This window comes from Lutra lutra, chromosome 4 (assembly GCF_902655055.1).
Source record: "Lutra lutra chromosome 4, mLutLut1.2, whole genome shotgun sequence".
Taxonomy (NCBI): domain Eukaryota; kingdom Metazoa; phylum Chordata; class Mammalia; order Carnivora; family Mustelidae; genus Lutra; species Lutra lutra.
Window position 1 is genome coordinate 99,439,462 of NC_062281.1, and position 24,784 is coordinate 99,464,245.

The 24,784-nt window shown below is 46.2% G+C and overlaps 1 pseudogene; it reads left to right on the top strand.

The window, feature by feature from the left end:
* The first annotated feature begins 12,461 nt into the window (after window positions 1–12,461).
* On the top strand, window positions 12,462–12,962 carry LOC125097341 (mitochondrial import inner membrane translocase subunit Tim17-B-like; annotated as a pseudogene).
* The last annotated feature ends 11,822 nt before the right edge of the window (window positions 12,963–24,784 follow it).

Here is a 24,784-nt window from a genome sequence, read left to right on the forward strand (position 1 = left end):
CCTCTCCCTGCAAGGTGGTACCTGGGAGCAGGTGCCTCTGACGATAATGCCTTCAATATTTTGGCCAGTCCCACTACGAAGGTTTGAACACAAACTGGGCCAGCAGGAAAAGGTAATTAGGCAGTGCTTTCCCGATGAAGTGGGAGGATCAGCAGGTGTAAGGTCAGGGATCTGAGTCCTGGTGTGCATTTAATTAAGTATCGCTGTTCTGTTCACACATTGGATGGCAAAGCTTGAAAAAAGCCCAACCAACCTCTTCCCTCACCCTGGGTGGGGGAGAGGAAGGAGGCCAAGGGTATCAAAACCAAAACCAAAACCAAAACAAAAACCAAAACCAAAAACCGAAAAACACCAAAACAAAGCCAACCCACCAAACAGAGCAGCCAGGATCCCAAACCTTCTGATACACGCTCAGCTCAAACCCAGCCCTTGATTACGAAAGGAATTAAACCAAAGGAACAGAGAGCCCCAGGGAGACAGGGCTCTAGATAGCCCCGTAGTGCACAAAAGGGGTGGAGGAAAGAGATGGAATGCTTAAAAAAGCACTTAAGAATAGCTGCAAGTGATCCTATTTAAATTCTAACAAGGCCACTACTCAGAGATAACAAAGGCCACTGTGTTTAATTAAGGGTAGAAAAGGTATAAATATGAGACAGGAACTCTTACTAGCTGTTAATGAGGTGGATGGGAAACCTCTAAAAAATAAACCATGGCAAGTTGAAAGGGTAATTAGGGGTGCAAAAATAAACAGAGGGTGTCAATTAGAAATTCTCTGCAAAGGCTTCTCCCAACACATCCCCAGTAGGTAGGGGACGCCCAAGAAAGAGGCCGCCCAAGGTCAAGGTCTGCAGTAGGGGTGAGTACCTTCTTAACTTGCCAGTTCTCCTTCCTGGCCTTGGAAGGAAGGATGAGAATAAGCTCCCCACGGGCTTCTGCCTCACCCCAACCAACCAGAGCCCGAGAGAGGCGGGCTGTGCTTCTTTATTGAGCAAGGAGTCCCCAGAGAGACCCGAACACGTATTAGCGGATGAGATACCTTAAGAGCTAAGTGATAAAAATCAATCTGGTTCCTGCCTCTGAGCTGAGAGCCAGGAATTACGCCTACCTGCTTGGATGCAGGGACACACAAAAGCCCACACACATCAGGGGAGACGTCCCATCGTGGCCAGCCCCCAGCATACAGGGAGCAGGTGACACTAACCTGGAGGTAGGTATGAGATGTTTTTGTAAGCCTCTGGCCTCCCACCTCCATTCTGTCTTTCTCCCCTTCCTTATTATGACTTTGAAGACCACCACATTTGGAAGTCAGTCTGCGGTCAAGTAAGTTTGGGAAAGTCTTCCGATGATAGGTCCCTCAGGGAGATGCTCGTTAACACATTGAATGCTCTGAAAACAGCGTAAAGGAGTCTTTGTGTTGCTTTAACTCAGGATTTCCCCAACAATCTGATTCTGATCCCGTGACCCTTTTTTCCACAAAATACTACTTACCATCTCTCCCCACTAGCCAACCCAACCAGTAGAATTTGGGAGCATTCAACACAGCCCTAAGGCCCTGGGAATTGACCTCGGGAGGGGTAATCGGGAACACAGACCCCTCCCTGCTCCGATGATGGGGCATCAGCCGTCTCCCCGAGAGGGGCTGTAGATAGAGCAGGTCATGGGGGCCAGGGAGGGTGAGACCCACAAAGGGAAACAAGGAGGTTCTGAGGATAAGTATCCCTCATTTCACTGATTCTCTCCCCAACTTCTCTAAATATCAGGCAGTGCCAGTGGTGCCCACCTCAAGGGGAGAATGGCAGCTAAAACATGGACCAGCCGGAAGACAGGCCCATCAACTGCTGTTGCTATCGGCTGTGTGACCTGAGCAATGGGACTGAGCCCTTTTACCACCTTTCCTTGTTTGTAAAAATTAGATTGTAATGATAGCGATCTCACAGGGTGGTTTAGAAGGGTAAGTAAAGTAATACACACAAACACTATGTGTCTTTTCAAGCCTGAAGGGTAAAGTATTTATAATGTCAGAATAGCAACATTTTCTGTTTCCCTTCATCCCTTCCTTGGGTGATTTCATCGTCTCCCACGGTCTTCATTCCGGGGCAATGTAGATGGGCCCGAAAATCACTTCCCGTCCAGGTCTCTCTCCTGAACTCTAGATGTCTGCTACAGTTTGGAATTTATTTTAAGAAAGCGGAAATCCAATGAACTCCAAGGACAGAACTCCTTGCCAGATCTGAGACGGTCTACACTTAAGATTGGGGAAAACCATTAAGAACAGAAGCAGTGACTCTGTCTCTCCCGCTCCAAGGTCTGCTCCGTTCTCTTGCACCCCGCTACCTGCCTACTTATCACCCTCCAAGTATATAGGACCCAAGTCTAGAGCCTACTCCCAATGGTGAGAGATTCCATGTCTTCTTGTTCAAGTGTTGGGAAAAAGAGTCTTCTGGGATGAGTCTATCCATTTGATCCAGATAGCAAAAGACACAGGATGGCCCCTTGGGTTAAAGGTATATGGCAGGTCCAACAGCTATGGTTCTAGACATGGAGGGGATCATGTGGCATCTAGAGCTGTCCCTGATGGCATCACTGGAAGGGACAAATAATAAAAGCCTATCAATTTTATTCTTCTGCTTGCCCTGCCCGGCACATGTAACTTTCTCCCTATTCAGACATTTGCAAAGATATTCTTATCTAACGGGATCCCATCTACAACTCTAAATTAACTTTACAGTCGTTTACAGCTATAAATCATGCACCTGCCCACCAGCATGTGAAGTCACATTCTGTTCCCCATTCGGAATCAGTGAGTGTCATGAGACGGCTGTGCGGGTGACTGCCGGCCTCAGCATCCACAATATTCAGGGGCTGTCTATCCCTCTTCTCATTCTGTGGGATCCTGTCCCAATGTACCTGCCCACTCTCTTACAATCTACGAATGAAATGGTAAATTTAACCTTTGCCATCCCCCCAACATCGACCATGAAGGAAAACCAAGATGACAGCGGAGGGGTGGAATTTACTTGGAAAAGCAGGAGAAGGAAAGAGAAAACTGGAGAAAAGGAAGAGATCTCTGGGGCAAGAACCACACAGTGGCTCCTGGTCCAAGTGTATGTCAAACCCTATAGCCACAGGGGACCCCTGACTATCAGAGTATAACCGATGTCCTTGGAAGGGGTGCTATTCTTTTTTTTTTTTTTAAAGATTTTATTTATTTATTTGACAGACAGAGATCACAAGCAGGCAGAGAGGCAGGCAGAGAGAGAGAGGGGGAAGCAGGCTCCCCGCTGAGCAGAAAGCCCGATGTGGGACTCGATCCCAGGACCCTGAGATCCTGATCTGGGCCGAAGGCAGCGGCTTAACCCACTGAGCCACCCAGGCGCCCCGGAAGGGGTGCTATTCTTACCAGCCCAAATGAACCCTGAGAACCAGGCTCCCAAATCTTTTGTTGTTTAGAACCCAGGATTATCTTCTTCCAGCTGACTGTCCTTCTCTCGATAGCGGATAGCACCTGGCACAGGAAGAATGTAGGGGAAGGTGGCTTGTCTTTCCTAGTCTGTCTGTCCTTATCCATATTCCAACCCTCACTGTGAGACTTGCCTCTCAGTGGGAAGGCTCTCCTTCTTTCGTGGGGAAGATGGAGTGAGAAATGCTGAAAAGGGCCTGTGGGGGTGTCATGATCCCCAGCAACTTCTCCTCCCAAATAATGCCTTTCCAATGGTCTCAACATCCATCTTTGTCAATCAGAGCTTTAACTTTGTCACTAGAGATTCAATGAGACAGAAAATTGGGACCAGACCACAGTTTGGCAAGGCCCATTGGTTTCTGGACTTGGCTCGAAGTAATCAGAGAGCTCCAGCTAGAGGCAAAATGGGCTTTCTGCACCAGAATTACATAATGACCCTGTTTTTCTTATTTGCTCCTAGACAGGCATTATGGACAGAAAACTCTCTCTTTGCTGCTGGCCATTATCTAAGGTTATAAGCAATAAATAATCTGCTTCATAATCCTTACATTCAGGCATCAAGCTTCCCAAAGCTTCACCTTTGGTATGCATATGGTCTGAGTCTCAAGAAACAGCAGATGACAACTTAATTAGTTGTTTTTCCACCAGAATCCACAGACTGCAAACTTCCTGGCCTATAATGAAAACAGTTTTGTATCGTATCTCATCCCAACAATACCATAGCTAGTCTCATGTGTTAGGGCTCTATCACTTTGAACCCCATTCCTGGTACCAGTTTCTATTCTAATTGTGACTTTTCTGGTTAAACACTTGAAATTACTAAAGAAAGAAAGAATTAAATGTGAGTTTATTTAACACTGAAACCTTTAGTACCCTCCCAACACCTTTCGTGTGGCCCCAGTGGCTGCTACCACAGCCCCTGACTCTAAAACATTCCAACACCAATGTCCATTAATGACTGGCGGTACTCAGTGGCTTGGTTGAAACTCTTCAGAGACAAAATCTGATTGGCGTAGCTTGCATATCTGGGCCAGACCACACACAAAAATTTACCGGTCAGCCAGTGTACTCACTGCCTTTGTGTCTGACCTCTCTCTCATGTCTAGTTGGCATTGGCAGTCATGTGAGGACCATGTAGTCTGTAATTCTGTCCCTTCCTGGAGCAAGCATCATGGATCCAGTAGCAGACTATCCAAAGACTATGTATATCTCTACGCAGAATCCACAGCCCCTGGAAATGAATTGTTGCACCCATTAAAATGATCATCTTTATATATGGCAACTCTTCTTCTTCCACAATCCTGATCTCAATGAATGGCACCACCATCCAAGCTAGAAATGGGGGTGTTACCCTTCACCATCCCTTCTATTCCCATCTTTATGTGAGTCAAACAACAAATGCCATGGATTTTACCCCCTGAACATCTCTTGAATCCATCCAGTTCTCTTCAACCGTCCAGCATTGTCTTAGATCATGCGGTCATTAACTTTTAAGTAGCTTATCCCAGTAGCCTTCTCACTGATCTTCCTCAGTCCTTCTTCCTCCCAAAATATTCCCCAGATGGTTTTCAGACAATTCTGATCATGTCACTCTTAAGACCTTTCCAAAATGTTCCAAACCCTCCGTAATCACGACTCCAACTACCCCACTAGCCCTGCTGCTTGACCTCACTCTAAGAGCCAGCTCCCCCTTCCCGGAAGCCACTATTGTCAGTCTCTCTTTTCGCTCAGCTTTGCAGGTGCCCAACACCTTTTCCGGGGGTTCTTCTCCAACCTTCCTTAGTCCAGGTTAGAGGTATTTTCCGTGCACTCTTATACTGGGCTTGGCGTTACCATAGATCTCATCACTCTGGATTGTAAACACCTATTTTCTTATCTCTATACAGCCCAGTGCTTGGGGATATACTCGATGCAGGTTTGTTGAATCAAAAAGACACATTTATCTGCTGCTGTATGTATACCTCCCAGTTCTATCAACACTTTTTGTTATTACGATTGCCAGCTTTTGTGCAGGGTCTTATATCTTGTAAAAGGTATTCACAAGTCATGTCTTATTGGATCATCCAAGCCACCTCACCCCTCCCCCAACACACACCCCAGCCCTGGCACAACACCAAGAATAGAGGAAGGGAGGAATGTTACTCTCATTTGCCCGAGAAGGAAATATGGCTCAAATGCATGAAATGACTCATCTGATGTCAACTTGCAAGGACTGGTTCCTACTGGGAAATCCATAAGTGACAGCCAGGGGAGCAGGTGCCAATCTCTGGGAGCAGAGAAAGCACAGGAATGGACAGGTTCTAAAGAAAGATGCCCTCTGAGTAGTGAGATGCGAGACTCTAACTCAGCAGACACGGAAGTTGATAAGAAAACAATGGGGGACCTATTCCAGGATCTTGCAACTGCCACTTGGTCATGAGGGAGAGGGCCACTTTGTATTCTAACCATTAGAGTGGATATTATGGTCCTTAAGTGATGATTTACGGCATTTTCTAATGGCAGCGCACACGGGTAGGCTGAGCAAGGATTAGATAAAACACCACCAGCTCAATAAGCAGCTAAAAATTATTGGCTAAGGGAAAGTTAGGCACAGGGTGACTTGGTTTTCTAGAAAACAGCATCACAAGGAAGGCCAACCAAAGGGGGGCGATCAAGGATCCAGTAGGATGGTGGAAGACAGAATAGGGCAAGCAGCTCCTGCCTACGAGGTCGGTCCATCCCACTCAACACCACCCCAACTGTATTCCAAGCACCATTCAGAGACTCTGCTCATAGTGATCAATAAGAATTCTTTGTATTCTCTGTGTGTGTATTTTAGTGCTAGGACATCAGACCACTTTAGCAACCAAATGCTTCACACACAGGGGAAAAAGACAGGCCAAGAAAGGGCTGGCTCCATTAAACAAGATTCTATCCAGAAAACCCAAGCCGTTGATAGATCCACAGTGACAGCCGCACATCTCCATTTGTCTTCCGGGTTGTACCGCAAGGAAAAGAAAAGAATGACACCCGAAACAAATCACTACCAACAAAGAGCTTTGCCCCTGGGCAGATCACAGGCCGGCAGGTCCCTTGCTGGGACCAGCACTTGTGGCTGAATTAAAGCTCTCTAAGTGCTGACATAGTGTTCTAGCAGCTAGACAGGGGTTTGCATAATTGATCCAACCAAGAGGCGGTTTGAGATCTGTGTTTCTGGACTCCACTGCTGAAATACACTCTGGTATGGCCTAGTATGGAAAAACCCATTCATTCCAGGAGCGGATAAACCAAGAGTTCTTCCTGAAGGTTGAGGACCACAACTCCGAACGGGTAGTGATTTCTTCCTGTTGCCTACCTCATACAATTCCAGAATTTCTAGGTATTCTAAATGTTTGAGCCAGTCCTCCTGTTCCCCAGCCTCTTTGCGAGCTCCTCATGGTTGAGTTGCTGACTTGGGTTCAGCCCAGCCCCAAATCCAAGAGTATAAATTTGACATGAGACAGAAGTAACTGGGAGAGCTTTAGTTCCCCACTTCCCCACCCCTGGTCTAGTGCAGAGATTGGAGAAAGCAAGCAGTGGTTTGGAATAATGGGCTCTCTCATTGGCCCCTGAGTCACTTTCTTGTTATTTTTGCCCAGGCTACCGCCATTGCCCTCCCGTGGGATCTGCAAGCTCTGTTGACTTTATCTCTAAAACCTCGGTCTTTATTTCCACCTACATCAGATCACTCTGCTCTAATCCACCATCCCCTCTCTCCCTTCTTTGGGTGACTGCCTCCTGATTGGTCTCTTTGCTTCCCCTCTTGCTCCTGCAACCCATTCTCCACACCACAGCCGAATTATTTACTTTGTAATGTTTAACATGCATTTTTAAAAGCATCCCTAAGGAGAGAGCAAAGTAAAATGGAGAGACTACTTTTAGGCAAACAGGCTTGAGCAATGGAATATACCAAGGGCTGGATACAGACCAGCCCATCAGAGAACCCACTTCAACATATCCATAGGCCCACACTGACCAATGGGCTGCTTACAACCAGGCACAATTACCAAAAAAGGGAGTACTCCATCTGTTGCCATACTTCCTTATCTTCTCCCTTTAAAAACGGCCCCCACCCACTGCCTCATTGCAGACCAGCTCTCCTTCGCTGTCCTGCCCGCTGCTCCCTTGCCGTGGGTGGATTCCATACCCTTCTAGCTCCTTTGTTCTGCCTCAGGTGAATTCTTCCACTACCACCCCACCCCCGTGCCACCCGCTTCTGCCGATCATCGCCCCACATTTGGGGGCCCCCATCGGGTCAAGAGACACCCCCACTTAGGCACCGCCTAACATGGAAGCTTGTTGATTTCTGTGCATGTGGGATGTGTCAAGACAAATCTTAGATATCATGGCCTATCACCCATAACCACCTGTGCATTATGCCTCTCAAACTAATATAGACTTTCTTTTAACCTAAGAGTCATGCTAGTATCGCACTTACCAAAATTAAGAATAATTATTTAAAATCAACGGATACCAAGTTTCCTAGGTTGTCTCCAAGATCTCTTTCACAGCTAGTTTGAATAGGGATCCAGACTAGGTCTGTAACTGAACTAATATGAGTTGGCTCTTTCATGAGACTAGACCAGGTGGATTTATCACAAAGAGGAGACTTTATTTGCAGCAAATAAAGAGACCACAGGGAATAACTTCTGAAACCCTGACTCCCCGAGCAAGTGTGAGTGGGTGCCTTTGTGTGTGTGTGTGTGTTTACGATTTTATTTATTCATTTGACAGAGAGAGACCCAGCAAGGGAGGGAACACAAGCAAGGGGAGTGGGAGAGGGAGAAGGAGTCTCCCCACTGAGCAGGAAGCCCAATGTGGGGCTCGATCCCAGAACCCCGGGATCATGACGGGAGCCAAAGGCAGACGCCCAACGACTGAGCCACCCTGGTGCCCCGGTTTCCTTTTATTTGGGGTTAGGATGGATATTCAGAAAGGGGAGTGGTCTCACAGCAAGTTTAGGCAGGCAGAACACATGCCTATAATGCATCCCATGTCATGTTAATGAAGCTCGTGCTCCTCCTTGGGACAAGATTGTGACATTATAACGAGGCTGAGGTAACTGGGACAAGCCATCATCTGCACCGCTGTGTGTGGTTGAGCTCAAACTAGTCTAGGCTCTTCCTATGGTTTGTCTCTAAAAGATAAGGTTAGGGACACCTGGGTGGCTCAGGTAAATGTCCGACTCTTGGTCTCAGCTCAGGGGTTGTGACTCCCAAGGTCCCCCACCTTGGGAGCCTACTTTTAAAAAAAGAATTAATAAATAAAAGATAAGATTAGCATTTCTGTGAAGAGAAAGAGGGGTCAGTGGGAGTCTTGCTGGTGAGTTTTAACCTCATTAACTATAGAGCGTGGTTTCAGATCTATACATTTGTTTCATTATGTTCTTTAAGGCTCTTTTAAAGATTCTTATTTATTTATTTGTCAGAGAGTGAGAGCACAAGCAAGCAGAGCGGCCGGCAGAGGCAGAGAGAGAAGCAGGCTTCCCGCTGAGCAAGGAGCCCAATGCGGGACTCAAACCCAGGACTCATGACCTGAGCTGAAGGCAGATGCTTAACCAACTGAGCCACCCAGGTGTCCCAAGGCTCTTCTATTTTATAATAGTTTCCCCTCATTTCTTTCCATGCCCTTGACTGATCTCTTTAAGTATAAATCAGATTAGTTGATTCCCTGCTCAAAACCCTGCAATTGCTTCCCCAGGAATTAGAATGAAATCCCAAGCCTTTGCCACACCCGAGACCGGCAGGATCCTGGCCCAGCACGCGTCTCCAATGGTCTCTTCACTTGCTGATTCAGTCCTGCCCTAGGGCCTTCCTGGAACACACCAAATTGTTCCCACCCAGGATTCTATACTTGCTGTTCCCACAGCCTGAAATGCTTTCTCCCCTCTCACCACGGACATAACCAGATCTTGACAAAACAGGTTCCTTGTCCTTCGGGTCAGAGCTCAAATTGCCACCTTCTCAAAGCTAAGGGCCTTCCTGGATCACACATTCTAAATTAGCTCTTCTTCTCTTGAGCCACTCTCTGTCCCATCACCCCAACTTCATTTCTTTATGTAGCTGATTACTATCTACAATTACCTTCTTGGGGCGCCTGCGTGGCTCAGTGGGTTAAGCCGCTGCCTTCAATTACCTTCTCTTTGTTTGTTTACCTGTGTAACCTGACATTAAAATAGAAGTTTCCACCAAAACACCAAGAGATGATAGACATGAATTTCAAAGCTAGATTGCTGTCTACAAAATCTACAAGGAAATTGCCAAGAACATTTCCATGATTGTTCGTCCCCTCAGCCAGATCAAGCATATAAAAAAGAGGTAAGAGGGGCGCCTGGGTGGCTCAGTGGGTTAAGCCTCTGCCTTCGGCTCAGGTCATGATCTCAGGGTCCTGGGATAGAGTCCCTCATTGGGCTCTCTGCTCAGCAGGGAGCCTCCTTCCCTCTCTCTGTCTCTCTGCCTGCCTCTCTGTCTACTTGTGATCTCTCTCTGTCAAATAAATAAATAAAATATTTAATAAAAAAAAAAGGTAAGAAAATTAAGGAGGAGGATGCCTGGGCACCCCAGTCCATTAAGCGTTTGCCTTCAGCTCAGATCATGATCCCTGGGTCCTAGGATCGAGCCCTGCATTGGGCTCCCTGCTCAGCTGGGAGTCTACTTCTCTCTCTAACCCTTCTCCGTGCTTGTGATCTCTCTCTCTCTCTCATGCCCTCTCTCAAATAAATAAAATCTTTAAAAGAAGGAGGAGGAGGAGGAGGAGAAGGAGGAAAAGGAGAGGGAGGTGGAGAAGGAGAAAAAGGGAGGAAGAAAGAAAGAGAAGAAGGAGGGATCTGTAGAGGATTTCTTTGGGAGGAGTTGTCCTAAGAGAGCCAGCTCTTTCCACCCAAGGGAAAGGGCAGTAAAATGGGGAGAGCCACCTCCCCCAAGTGTGGAGAGAGAGGGTTTTAAAGGACCACTCAGGGGCACCTGGGTGGCTCGGTCATTAAGCATCTGCCTTCAGCTCAGTCATGATCTCAGGGTCCTGGGATCAAGTCCCACATCAGGCTCTCTGCTTAGTGGGAAGTCTGCCTTTCCCTCTCTGACTCCCCCTGCTTGTGTTCCCTCTCTTTCTCTCTGTCTCTATCAAATAAATAAATAAAATCTTAAAAAGAAAGAAAGAAAGAAAGAAAGAAAGAAAGAAAGAAAGAAAGGAAGGAAGGAAGGAAGGAAGGAAGAAAGAAAGAAAGAAAGAAAGAAAGAAAGAAAGAAAGAAAGAAAGAAAGAAAGAAAAAGGACCACTCAGCTTATTATGTGATCTCTCAGGTTGGTGAGGGGAGGAGGGGTATCAGATATTGACTCACCTGAGAAACCTAAAGTGGTTAATCTAGGAAAAGAGGATAGAGGGTGCTGTCCTGGGTTCAGTCCACACATCCAGAACCCACTGGGATCAGTGATGCTTGAGTATTTCCTATGGACCAATGTGAACCATGAGAAAAAAAGTCACAAAAGGGTTTTCTGGGTTTCTGCCCAATGGGGGCTTCTAGAAGGTGCAGGGATCCCAGCAACAAGAAGCTGAGCATGAAGGCTGTTCCTAGAGGCCAAGGGAGAGTAGAAAATACCCCTCACAGTTAAGATTAAGCTACCTGGGCCAAAAGAACTCCCAATCTCCAAAGAAGGAGTCACTTTTAACCGTCTGCCAAGCCCAGGGGACACAAAATCTCCCAGTCTCGAAAGAACCGCTCTGTCCCCTTACCACACACCCTCCTGCCCCTCATGCACACAACTCCCACCTGAAAAGAGAATAACACCAGAGAACTTGAGAATAGGAAGAAGCTGCAATACGAGAAAGCAGGTGCCAGCTCCACCCCTTTCCCTGAGTCCAGAAGCCATCAACCTTTGGGTGAAATCAAAGAACTTAATTATTATCTTGCGCCAGGAATTCCAGATCTTAAACTGAGGCTGTTTTACAACTTAAAGAGGAAGAACTGTCTACAACCTAGGAGCGGACAGAACAATTGCAAGATCTGCCCACATTGGGGCGCCTGGGTGGCTCAGTGGGTTAAAACCTCAGCCTTCAGCTCAGGTCATGGTCCCAGGGTCCTGGGATCAAGCCCCGCATCAGGCTCTTTGCTCGGTGGGGAGCCTGCTTCCCCCTCTCTCTCTGCCTGCTTCTCTACCTGATTGTGATCTCTGTCAAATAAATAAAATCTTTTTAAAAAAAAATAGATCTGCCCACATTTCTGTTGCTCGAAAATCTCACCACCACTGAATTTACTTCGGACAGGCAGGGCAAGACAAAGTCAGTTATGCTTTGATCCTACAAGTCATACACTTAGTATGTCAGCTTGTTATGTTTCTCCTCCATGTAAGCCACACAGGACCATGGGCTGTGTCATCCTAGCATTGCATCCCCCGAGTGGAGAAAAGGGTCTGGCACGTGGTCATCTCTCCGTAAGTAAATAAAATCAGTATCACCCAAGACTGAAGAGTGGACTCATCCTTGGGTTTCCCCAAGTTGTGGATTACCAAATAGCTGAGCTTCCGCTCTGCGGCTTCCTGGACTTTCCTAGTTTAGCTGTCCTAGATAGGATAGGCTAATTGCCATGACAATGACTGCAATATATGATTGGATTAACACAAGGCGAATGTATTTCTTGCTTGTGACAAGTCGGATGACAATGTTCCTGGGCAGCTGTCTTCCAGGCAAGGGCTCAGGGATCCAGGCCCCCTGGCCTGCTATCATGCTGCCATCTTGAACTTAAAGCCTCCGGAGGCTGGGGAAGGGAAGGCAGTTGGGGGAAGCACCGTTGATAATCCCCTCAGCTGAAAAATGAGATACATCATTTCTACTTCGGTTCTTTTGGCCAGAGCTAGTCCTTTGGACCCAGCCAGAGACAAGTGGACTGAGCACTATGGTGCCTGGCTGGACAGCCACATTCTTGCCTTACTTCTGCATCATGGAAAGAGAGCTTGAGCCGAGCCAGACCATGCAGCCGGACGCCAGCGCCATGGACAAGTACACTCGGGAGCCTCGCCCCTGGTGAATGGTAGTCAATTGCCTTCCCTGTGGATTCATTGGCTGTGGAATCTTCCAGGCCATCAAGGCCTTCCGCAACGCCCCTGTCAAAATTTGCACTGACTGAGAGCTAGTGTCAACGCTGAGGGGATCCGAGCCCCCCGGACTGGAGGTAACTTTGCGGTGTGTGGGGGGAAGCTGTTCTCCACCATCAACTGTGGCCTGGTGTGCCACAGGGCAAAGAAGATCCCTGGAACTCCATCACGAGCCGAGAACTGACCAGGGCAGTGCTGGCAGCCCGCAGTGGCCCAATGGCCATAGTAGACTCAGCATGATGGGGGGCCTCCTCTTGGCCCTCCTAGAGGGTGTTGGTGTCCTCCTTACTCGCTACACTGCCCAGCAGTTCCACAATGCATCCTTTTTCCTGGAGGACCCCAGCCAGCTTCCGCTTAAGGAGGGTACCCCAGCCCTAGGCTATCACCTCTACCCTTAGAGACTGTCATTCCCACTCGATCCCCAGATCACCTACAGTTCTACACAAACTGAATTTTCCTTGTGCCCACGTCCCTTAAGCCTTTGCGCATCTTCTGCCTCAGCTGTCTCCCCACCCCCCCACCCCCTCACATACCCCTCCACCCCCACCAAGACGCACCTTCTCCAGGGAGCCTGCTCCTCCCCCCCGTCTGCTCCCCAGCCCATTCTTTCTCCTCAGATCCCATTTGGAATTTCTGTCCTATGTGGAGTGTGGGTCAAAAGGAGCTTTAATGACCGAGTTTACTGCCTCATGTCCCTGGTCCCCCCAATCTTCATGGATGAGGAATCGGAAGCCCTGAAGCTTAAAGTGACCCTCCTGAGCTCACACCGCTGGTGGTGGCTGTCTAAAGAAGGTAGGTGCTGCTGTCGCTCCTCTTCAGACACAGCTGGCCTCACCCTGTCTTTTCCTGCAGTCTTGGTCCTCTGTGAGCTAAGACTGTCTTCATGCTGAACCCGACAGCTGTCAACACAGCACGGCTGGCATCCTGGGGGTGACTTCCTTGTCTGTATATGCTGGGGACTTCTCTTTGGCCAGCTGTTGGAGGGACAGACCTCTGACCAGAAAGGATGGCCGCTGATGCATGAGACCTTTCTCTTTCTCCTCCAGGTAGACAGCTCGGAGATGTCTGTCAGGTGGCTTTGTAGATAAGCCCCACACAATCAGGCCACCAGGAAGTGGCTGGCCTGTCCTGCAGGGCATCTTTGAATGAGGTCTCTCCATCCCTCTCTCACTAGGCCGTCTGGCCCGCACTCTCTAGGAAAACTCCCAGGGAAGACAGCTCTGGCTTGTTGTTTAGGGGAACCCAGACTCAGAGACAGAGAAGGGGACCACTAGGAATGCCTGACTGCCCAGGAGGGGTTCCCTGCAAGGCGTCGCTCCCCATATCTGGTTCTCAGCCTTGTTGATTCAGAGATTCGATTTTTTTTAGAACCCATAGGGGGTCCCCTCCAGGGGAAGCTTGTGTCACCATCTATTTGGTCACCACAGAAAATGTAACTGTCAGTCTGGCCAGAGACTCGAGAGCACCTAGCCAGGGTGTCTTCTCCCTGTAGGTGAGAAACGCGAGAGGCCATGTGGCCAGAAAGTCCTCTGAGAGCAGCGAATCCCCAAGCAGCTGGATCTCATCGTTTAGAGGCAGATCTCTGAGCTGAGTAGCTTGAGGACCTCTCATGGCTTCAGAAGTGGCCCTTGTCAAGAAGATCTGAGCATACGCCTGCTTGGCCAAGAACTCATTTCCCAAAACAGTGCTTAGATGGGTACCATCCCTATTTGCCCCATGACATTACTATTGTTATGCTTCTATGTCCTTATTGCTGTCGTTATGATTAGCAAGAGGGCAGTATTTTGAAAAATTATTAATGTGTTTTCCTCTATTCGTCTTTCAGAGGAAAGCCGGCCTTCCCGGGTTAGCCCTAAGCACCCATCTGCCAGGGGAAAGATTAAATTGTTACAAATGAGGCAAAAAGAAATAAAGAATTAATATTCTGCTATTGGCATTTAAAATGAGATTTCTCAGCAAGACATTTATCTTTAGATCCAGGCTTCTGTCTGAGAGAGTTATAATCACCAACTGGCTAAAATGACAGACTCTCAGGTACATTATTTGGGCTCAAACCAGGTTCTTCCATTTACCTGTTATGTGACCTTCAGCAAATTACTGAATTTCTTTATGACTTACTCTCCTTATCTGTAAAATGGGAGTAATAATAATTACCTCAGAGGACTGTTTGGAGTATTTAATCAGCTAGTACGCAGAAAGCGCACGTTCAACAAGTTGGATTCCCTCTAGCTACCAAGCACTGTAACACTTAGAGGTAGTTAGAAAGTGTCTGGGACATAACAAGCATTCAGTAAGCATCATTCTCAAAATTCTCTTATCTTCCTCTTTAGCGTATCAAGAACAGGCTCTTAGAGTATCGATGAAGCCATGAAGTTCTCTCTGTGGTGACGGGGGATATGTCAGAGAGAAAGTGATAAAAGCCTTTCCTTTCAGTCCCAAGGGATTATGGGAAGAGGAGGTGGGAAAGAAAGGAGAAAACTCCCACTACACACACACACACACACACACACACACACACACACACACACACCTTACACCACACATCATACACACACACCATTCAAACACACACACATACACCATGCATCACACACTCCACACACACTATGCAAACCGTACAACACATACACACACACACACACACACACACACACGACCATTAGGACTGACCTGAAACATCCAGAGAATGAAAAGCACTAATGACAGAGAGACCTCACGCGTCGAAGCATAGCTAATGAGAACCAAGCTATGCCAGGCAGAATGAGGGTCTAGAGAAGATTAGGAGGGATCCCCAGGGTTGGGGAGCCAGTAAGGGCACATGACAGAAGCTCAGAAGGATTCCCACCTAGCCAGCAACTGTAATGTGGAGCTGAGCTTGCCAAGGAGAAACGTAGAGCCCTGAACAGCCTGAGGGACTAGATCACAAATCCTCCTAGCTGCCAGATTCAGCACTGCAAGCAGTGACCATAACTGGAGCCAGAGACAAGGCCCTGGAAACTCCAGAAACCAAGGTCACCGCCATATGATTCCAAGGGGGGCAGTAGAAAAGGGATGAGTGGGAAAAAGACTCCAGAAGCTGGGAGACTGAGCATTTTCACACAGAGAGATTGAGTATTTCCTAGAGGTATTGTTTCCATTGTTGCCTTCGATGGAATCTAGATTTTTCTTCCAGCTACCTAGAGGCTGGAGACAAAATAAAGAATCCAGTTCCCTCTGGATGTCCAAGGCATGGTGTAAGCCTTCTGATCTTAATTCAGTTTTTATTGCTGGTGTTATTTTAGTGGATGCTGTCCGCTGTGGAGTGCTCTTTTGTGCGAATTGCCCTCCACACCCCTGGGGCCGAGCCAACAAACCAAACTGCTTTCTATTAAGAGGTCCTGTTCCCTCCTCCCTGCTCTCCAAACCCCATGGGTGGTTGGTTTCCAGGCTGGACACCTGGCTCAAGCTGGGCCAATCTGAATCTCTTTTGGCATTTGGAGATTTTGGTCTGAAGAAGAGGTGCTATTAGTAGCTGGAAATTACAGCAGATTTCCAGAGCTGTGGCTCCCAAAGGACCATGGGAACACCTGGGAAGCCTCAAAAATGACCCGAAGTGCAAGCCCTTGTTCCTATTCTTTTTTTTTTTTTTTTTAGGATTTTATTTATTCAATTGACAGAGAGATAGAGCACAAGTAGGAGGAGCAGCAGGGAGGGAGAGGGCAAAGCAGACTCCCCACTGAGAAAGGAGCCTGATGCGGGGCTCAATTCCAGGACCCTGGGATCATGACCTGAGCTGAAGGCAGAACCTTAACTGACTGAGCCACCCAGGCGCCCCCCCCAACCCCGTTCATATTCTATAAATTGCAAATGACTTTAGTATATACTGCCATAAATGTTTATGTATAATGAGGGACTATTTTCTAATAATCTGCCGAATGGGTCACTATGGGTTACTAAAACTTAGGATTCATAAACTAAAGTGATTGTTAGAAGGGTGTTCTGAGAATGCCAATTCGGCATTGTGCTGGGGAAGCTGTCTGCTGGGCCAACTTGGCAATGAAGTGATGCTCTCACAGCACAGGCACCCAGATAGCTGAATTCCTGCAATTTGGGGTAATGACACTTTACCATCAGTGCTTTATTGGTGTTGTTTAGCATTGACTGTGGGTTTTGATGACTCAATTACATTGATCATTAATTATAAATGACATTAATTATAAATTACTATAAACTTGGCTTCTCGATTATTGAGCTTATAATTATCAGTTTAGTTTATTGTGGTGGTTGTGTGTAGTGATCTTTTGGACCTATCATTTTTCAATAATAAGACTTTAAAACTATGCATTATAATTCAAATGGCATCATCATGCCTCTATGTTTGCATATGCAAATGCATGCATATTGTCCCTTGGATTTTTAGGAGTAAGGTGATAATTCAGCCTGCACTGACTTTTGTCCTCTGGATATTGGGAATAACTGAAAGGTTTCAAGGTCTCCATTCCTCTTCAGTGAGTCACAGTGGAAAATGTTGAGATCCCTACTCTCGAAGAAGGACCCACAAATATCTGATGTTAAGCTTCTAGAGTTGCCCTTATTCCCAAGTACCTCGACTGTCAACTCCTTTTTGGATTCCATGAATCCAGTAAGTTCTCATTTTGATTTAAACTAGCTTGAGTTGGGTTGGGATACTTGTATCTAAAGAACCTTAACGAACAAAGTCATATTTTATTTACTTTTTTAAAGATTGTATCTATTTATTGGTCAGAGAGCGAGAATGCGCAAGTGGGAAGAGCAGCAGGCAGAGGGAAAGGAAGAAACAGGCTCCTGGCTGAGCAAGGAGCCCCACGCTAAACTCCATCCCAGGACCCTGGGATCATGACCTGAGCTGAAGGCAGATTCCCAACCGACTGAGCCACCCAAGCGCCCCAAAGTCATATCTTAGATAGGGACAAAATATTAATGTATTCAGTCTTTCCCCTCCCTCTGCATTCTAAGAAAATCCCCCCCCCCTTTTTTTTTACTTAGGGTATGGGTGGGATAAAGAATGTAAAAGTCAATCAGATTTGTTACAAGAGGCATGGCACCAGTAAAGAAAAGAGAGACTCAGAAGGCAAGAGGCAGAGATTTGGGATAGAGAGAAGTGCAAAAGAAGCCAGATGGGTCGGAATGTTCTGGAAGGAGAGTGAGAAGAGCTTTGCAAAGAACAGCTGCCATAATGAGTAGAGAGAAATATGGATTATGAGGATCTCTAAGAAGTTTTAATGGGTGCAGAGGCCACCCAAAGTGGCCAGTGATACTCTGGTTTGAACCTGAGTAATCCTCTTCAGTATGGACACATTTTCCTTAAAATGGATACAATAATAGAATGGATACAATAATGGATACAATAATACAATAATGTAACCTAATCCTCAGGTTAGGTTACAATCACATTTCAGGCCTACCCCCAGAGAGTCCTCCTATACCCCAAAAGTGGACTTTTGGGTGTTCCCAAATTTTTCAGTCTCACATTATAACTTATTTCCACAGACATACAATCATATCCATTGGAAGATGTTTTTATTAGTTATCTCTGAGGCAACCTTAATTCCGAGTTTTTAGAGGGTTGTCGACTGATGCTAAGCTGACACTGGACACTTTCTCCTGACTTTTTTTTTTTAATTAATTTATTTATTTGACAGAAATCACAAGTAGGCAGAGAGGCAGGAGAGGGTGGGGGGAGCAGGCTTCCTGCTGATTAGAGAGCCCAATTCGAGGCTTGATCCCAGGACCCTGAGACCATGACCTGAGCTGAAGGCAGAGGCTTAACCCACTGAGCCACCCAGGTGCCCCTTCCTGACTTCTTGATCTGATTGCCTAGCCTCTGAGCCCACTCTCAACCTAGAGTTCTTCCCACAATCTCTGTGGCCTACATGCCTTTTTAGTTCAGTTGTTTCTTTCATGGTGGTAAATCCAAATCAATTAGAATGCTTTCAAAAAGCATAAATTCTGGGTGGCTCAGTTGCTTAAGCAAATGCTTTCGGCTCAGGTCATGATCTCAGTGTCCTGGGATAGAGTCCCACATGGGGTTCCTTGTTCCGCCTGCCATTCCCCCTGCTTGTGCTCTCTCTCTCTCTGTCAAATAAATAAACAAAATCTTAAAAAAAAAAAAAAAAGGCAAAAAAAAAAAAAGCATACATTCCTAGGCCCCCAACTCAAACCTACCAAATATGAATTTCCCTGGGAAAGGCCCAGTCATTTGGGGGAAAAAGCAAATCTTCTCTCTGATACTGATAGGTACTCCTTCCTGATTTGAAAATAATGAAGTGTGGAATAGTCTTTAAGGACATTTCAGTATCACTGGCCTCATAGATCCTATTTACTTGAAGTCCTAGAGCGCTAGGTATAACTTGTTTATTTGACTAAACGGCGTGTTTGACTTAGTAAATATTTATTTTCTACGTTACTCAGTAGAGAAGAGGCCCTTATGAAAGTGAAGTTTTTCAGAATTATTGTATCAACAAATACTTATGTGTCATCATCAGGGATATAAGAGAGACAAAAATCAGTGTTTTAGTTGCAAACAACAGAACCCATGTTAACTAGGTTAAACAGAAAAGGAAATTATTAAAAAGTTCAGAAAATTCAAAGAATCTCTAGAAGAGCTGGAAAGTGGGCTCAGAGGCTACACAGTTAGCCTCCAACCCCCTGTGGGGTCTTTCTAGGAACACACCACTGTCCCAGCCTCCCTGATGATACAGAAAACTGAATGCAACCATTGCTGTCCATGAGAAGGTGAGACCTCCCCCACCACTCTCACTGAAGGAGGAGGAGGAGGAAGAGGAGTGACCAACGGAGAAGAGGAGGGGGAGGAGAAGATTCTGTTTTCTCTTGTCATTCCCTTCTGAATTAAACTTCACCTGGGTCCAGCTAGTTGGCAGTCACGTATCCATGCCTGAGCTTCAAGGGAGGCTAGAAGAGGCGATTGCATTTCTGGCTCTGTCTTGGAGAGTCAGGACTCAACTTCCCAAAGATGAAGAAGTTGTCCAAAAGTTGATAAGAGATTCTTCTTCCTCTTTCCACTGCTTCTTCCCTTGCCTTCTGGAACAACTCGGTACAATTAGACCGGCCAAACAAATCTGATGTCTGCCCTGGGGAGGGGAGGTATCTGTGGTGTCCGGGAGTGGGATTCGAGAGCCTGATCAAAGTGAGGCTGTCTACACCAGGAAGTGGGAGTATCCAGTGCAGAGTATCGGAGCTTGAGGACAGCAACTGCAATAGAGGGTGGGTAGCACAGGATAATGGAGCCTGAGCAGAGTAAGGAAGGAGTGTCCACGCAGGAGAGAATGCATACTCCAAGAGAGTCAGGATGGTACACACACAAGGTATAGCCCAGTGCAGCATGTCCTAAGCTGAGTAGGATGAAGGGGACATTTGAATCAAAAGGTGACCTGGGGCAGGGTGTCAGAGCCTGAGAGGAATAAGAAGGATATTCACATGGGGATGGGGACATCCCAGCATGGGTATCAGAGCTTGAGAGGAATGAGGAAGGTTTTGATCTAAGGGGTGGCCCAGTGTGCAGTTTTGGAGCCCAGACAGGCTGAAGAAGTCATCCACATGGGGTAGCTCTGCAAGCTCAGCACTGGAGCTCAAAAGGGGTGAGGAAGGGATCCTTCCACCAGGGATGGGAGATTGGTTACATGTAGGGAAATTGATCAAACAAGTAAATTAAGATTCAAGCCTAGCGGAGTTAGTTTTCTCATTATTGGACATGGGAGTTACAAACTTGGAAAGGGAGAAAACTAGAACGAACACTGATTTGGGACTTGAAATGTGTGCATGCGAGCACGTGCATGTGTTCTCTAGGGCTGGGTGCTGAGAGACCAGCGACACCTCCACTGTAATGAGCACACACAGCACCCAGACTGTGGCTTCCAAATATCATTCTCATGTAAAGGAACTAGGACTTCTTAGAGAAATGGCTGATTCCATGATGTCTTAGTTTGCCTGAATTGCCATAATTACCCTATTCAAGCTTCTCCAGTTGCTCCAGTAGAGTTCATCAGAGCAAAAAGATTCAATTCAGGATCACATGTTGCATTATCACATGTTGTCTATTTAGTCTCTTTTAATCTGAAAGTTTCCTCAATCTTTCCTTGATTTTCATGATCTTGACACTTTTAAAGATTACAGCCCAGTTATTTTGTCGAATATTCTCAACTTGGGTTTGACTATTGTTTCCTCATGATTGTATTTAGGTTATCAAACTTTGGTACAAATATCACAGAAGTGATGCTATGTTCTTCTCAGTGCATCTTATAGGCGGCACAGGATTTTTATTCACTCAGCTACCAATGATGTTAACTTTGATCACTTGATTAAAGTGGGGTCTATCAGCCTTCTCCTCCATAAAGCTACTCTTCTCCCTTTGGAAATTAGTATTTTGGGAGAAGGTATTTAGAAACAATGTAATATCTCCTTCCTTATCAAACTTTCCATTTATTTATTTATTTATATCAGTGACTCGTTGTTTTCTATTTCTTCCAAAGGATTTTAATATTTTACTTTATTAATTCTTTTTTTTTTAAGATTCTATGTATTTATTTGACAGAGCGATCCCAAGTAGGCAGAGAGGCAGGCAGAGAGATAAAGGGAAGCAGGCTCCCTGATGAACAGAGATCCCAACACGGGGCTCGATCCCAGGACCCTGAGATCATGACCTGAGTCGAAGGCAGAGGCTTAACCCACTGAGCCACCCAGGCGCCCCTATTTTATTAATTCTTTTCTTTTTTGTCTTTCAAGTAACATTTTATTTTCTTTAAGACATAAGTGTTTTTAATTTTATTATCATTATTTTTAATTTCAGTATAGTTAACATACAATGGTATTTTAGTTTTAGGTGCATACTATTTCTTTTCGTGCTCATTTTTTTCCAGATTTTGTCATTATGATCCCCTTCAAACTGGTTTTTGTATATTTCTGATACTTTTCTTTCTTTGAGAACTTCCTCACTTTTCACCAAGCAAGATGTTCCAGGCTCATCTTGCAGTTTTTTTTTTTTTAAAGATTTTTTATTTATTTATTTGACAGAGAGAGATCACAAGTAGACAGAGAGGCAGGCAGAGAGAGAGAGAGAGAGAGAGAGAGGGAAGCAGGCTCCCTGCTGAGCAGAGAGCCCGACGCGGGACTCGATCCCAGGACCCCGAGATCATGACCTGAGCCGAAGGCAGCGGCTCAACCCACTGAGCCACCCAGGCGCCCTCATCTTGCAGTTTTTATGCTCCAGTTATGTGCTATGGACTGAAGTGTGTCACTCTAAAATTTATATGATGAAGTCCTAACCTCAACATGGCTGTATTTGGAGATAGGGCCTATAAGGAGGTAATTAAGGCTAAGTGCGGTCATAAAAATGGGGTCTTGATCCAATAGGATCTCTATCCTTGTAGGAAGAGAGAGCGCTAGGTCTATGGTCCATTCCGAGTTAATTTCTTTTATGGTGTGAGATATGGATCTAAGTTCATTTTCTTTAGTATGAATTTGTAGTAATAGTTCTGGCCTGGAGTTTTCTTTGTAGAAAAAAAGGCAACTATCTATTTAGATATAAGAATACCCATTTCTTCTTGAAAGAACTTTAATAGTTTGTGTCTTTCAAGGGATTTGTTGATTTCATCTAAGTTGTTGAATTTATTGACATAAAGTTGTTCATAATATTTTCTTGTTCTCTTCCTGATATCCATAATTTATGTTTTTATTTTTTTTCTAAAGATTTTATTTATTTATTTGACAGAGAGAGATCACAAGTAGGCAGAGAGGCAGGCAGAGAGAGAGGAGGAAGCAGGCTCCCTGCCGAGCAGAGAGCCTGATGTGGGGCTCAAACCCAGGACCCTGAGATCATGACCTGAGCCGAAGGCAGAGGCTTAACCCACTGAGCCACCCAGGTACCCCCATAATTTATGTTTTTAAAGAGATCATTCTGTCTTCTCTGTGGAGAATAATGGTAGGGATGTTGGGTTTGAGGGAGTAGAAATAAAGAATTCATTTATTCTCCAACTGGTTTCTAAATTATGTGAGAGACTCTAGAATCATCTATATAATAGGAAGTTAAAATAGTTTCCATATTACTGATAAAAAGCTTGTTTGGAGAATGTGGCTTAGTTGTGACAACAATGAGTTTTCTAATACTTTATCCCTGAATTATGCAGAGTCACCAACCTCTTACTCCTGTTCTGAGAAAAGATTCACAACAACTATGTTTTTGGTTTCAAACGGGAAAAAACACTTGACTGATATTATAAAAACCTAGTAAAAACAGAAAGGAAAAAAGGGAAATGTACACATAGATGAGGACAATAGTAAGCAGTAAATAAGAATAAGACAGAGTTATATCAAATCAGGTACTTAAAACATCCAACCTCATTAGCTGGGGAAGCCCTGTGGAGACAGAGGGGCTGGAGTCCAGATTCAGGGGCCTGGGCAGAGCATCCCTCCCTAAGTGGCACTTCCCACTGACCACCCCCATAAGGGCCGCATTTATAGGGCAAATACAGGGTTTGAAGTTAAAGGTTTGTTTGCCTCTGTGCAGTTTAGGGGAGGCAGCATTTCTATGTTATCATGTTTTTACATGTTCAGGGAGCCTGGGCTATGTATGCCTGCTCTGCTCTCAGATTCCATTCTGGAGGGCCAGCAGAGCCTGGAGATAAGAGCGGACAGAAGGCAAGATTTATAGCTCTTGGCATCCAGACCAGAAGGGCCAGTTCTGAATTGGAGGCCAGATAAGTATCAACTAACCAGGCTCCCAAGGTCATTCATGTGGTTGGAGTCTCACAAACAACCTTCCTTAGCCTGCCTGCATACGTGCAGGTCTGGGTGGTCAGTTATGCGGGACAAGTCCTAGAAACCTCCATCCATACAGGACCACACAGCAATCTGTGACAGCAGCTCCCCTCTGGGGGCCATTCCTATAAACCTCTGGATAGAGAAGCAGAGCACAGCACATGCTTCCATAGAGTCCAGCCCTGAGGTGACCCTCTGTGCTTTTCTGCCTCTTGGTGTCCCTGCTTTTCTGTAATTCCTGCCATGAGTGTAGGTAGGACCTGCCTTGCTTCGAACCAGTAGAATATGGCAAGGGTGATGGACTGTCACTCTCTCGATTAGGTTGCATTACACGACAGTGTTGACGGCATGTCATTCCACCGTTACATAACTTTACAGAAGACTGTCATAGCAGTCTGGATCAAGAGATTCTCCTTGCTGGCTCGAGGAAGGAAACAGCAATGTCGAGCAAGCCCACGTGGCGACACTGCAGGCAGCCCCCATGACTGGAGGGTGGCCTCCAGCTGATAGCCAGCAAAAGCCAGGCTCCCAGGCATACAACTTCAAGTACATGAACTCTGCTAACAACGCAAATAAAATAAGCAGATTCTTCCCCAGTTGAGCCTCCAAGTGAAAACGCCCTGGCGGACACCTTGATGACAACTTTGCCAGAATGACACAGAGGTCCCAGCTAAGCCATACCCGGAGCCTTGAGCCACAGAAACTCTGGGATGACATGTGTACGTTGCATTAAGCTGCTGCGTTGGTGGTAGTTTGTCACACAGCATCAGAAAATTAACACAGCCTGCCCAGGGCAGGCAAACTATTCCGAAAGAAATCGAAGCCACGTGTGCCATCCCATTCCCCAAACTTACCACTTGGATCATGTAGAGAGGCCAACACTGTCCACCTAACAGGGAGGTGGCTCCGCAGGGAAATAGGAAATCAACCAGAGGGAAAACTCCCGCCTTCCCCTCACCCCCGTCTCAACAGGAAGGAGGGAGAACACTTAGGGGGCTACAACCCTGGCCCAGGCAAGAGGGGATGGTGGCCATCATGATGGGGAGAAGTGAACAGATCTGAAGCCTGTTCAGAAAATATATAACTTGCCAGAGTTGCTAGTTGACTTGATACAGAGGGCGAGAGAGGGGATCTGGAATGCCTGCCAGGTTTCTGGCTTGAACACCTGGGGCTATGGCTGTACCCCTGATCAAGCCCCCTGTATGACATCTCGACTTGGAGGTCTCAGAGGGGCAGCTTGGGGGAAGAGTGGAAACCAAGAGTTTACTCTGGACATGCTAAGTTTGAGCTCCTGGGAGACATCCAAGTAAAGCTGACAGTTAGGGGGCTGGATATGCCAATCCAGAGCTCGAGCTCTGAAGAGAAGTTGGGGCTGGAGATGTAAATGTGTGAGTCACCAGCATACAGATGTTATTTAAAGCCACAGAAA